The sequence below is a fragment of the Seriola lalandi genome, unplaced genomic scaffold, assembly GCF_002814215.2.
Source record: "Seriola lalandi dorsalis isolate HSWRI2012SDOR001 ecotype SW California unplaced genomic scaffold, Sedor1 jcf7180001987702, whole genome shotgun sequence".
Taxonomy (NCBI): Eukaryota; Metazoa; Chordata; class Actinopteri; order Carangiformes; family Carangidae; genus Seriola; species Seriola lalandi.
In genome coordinates, this window is record NW_019458368.1 from 1 (window position 1) to 654 (window position 654).

The window sequence follows — 654 nt, forward strand, 5'->3', positions numbered from 1 at the left end:
TAATGATGAGACGTGGATCACATGGATTATGATGCATCTCAACAATTATATAGAGTTTCAATATGTTGTAGATTATCTGGTAACTGAGTTTATCTCCTGCAGGGTTTCCAAGGTAAAATGGGTCCACCTGGGCCTCCCGGAGTTGTTGGACCTCAGGTGAGTCTTCTCATCATGGTGCATCATTTTGTCAGTACCAATACAATAAAACACATCAGTTTTCATAACAACACAACTTGTCTTCTTTTCCTTTTGTTTGTTTTTTTCTTTTCTGGAAACCCTCCTTTTACTTCCTCTTTCCTCTTCCCCTCTCTGCTCTCTCTATCTCCATCTTTTTCTCCATCCTCCCAGGGCCCATCAGGAGAGACCGGCCCCATGGGCGAGCGCGGCCACCCCGGACCCCCAGGTCCACCTGGAGAGCAGGGACTTTCTGGTCCCTCAGGGAAGGAGGGCACCAAGGGAGACCCTGGACCCCCAGGAGGCCCTGGTAAGGACGGGCCCCCTGGACTGAGAGGCTTCCCCGGAGAGAGAGGACTGCCTGGAACCCCTGTGAGTCTGACCAAGAGACACAGTATACTGTGTAGATTGACTGGCACTTTGGATAAAAGTGTGTAACTGAGCTGAAAAATTATGGATTCATCCCTTTTTGTCTTCTTT

General features: G+C 48.8%; 1 long non-coding RNA gene across 1 annotated transcript; it reads left to right on the forward strand.

Annotated features, from left to right (window-relative positions):
- Positions 1-105: 105 nt before the first annotated feature.
- On the forward strand, positions 106-546 carry LOC111660208 (uncharacterized; the record flags this gene model as incomplete). The annotated part of the gene is made up of 2 exons (XR_015437579.1): positions 106-156; positions 349-546. It is a non-coding gene; the product is annotated as an uncharacterized LOC111660208 (long non-coding RNA).
- Between the last annotated feature and the right edge of the window lie 108 nt (positions 547-654).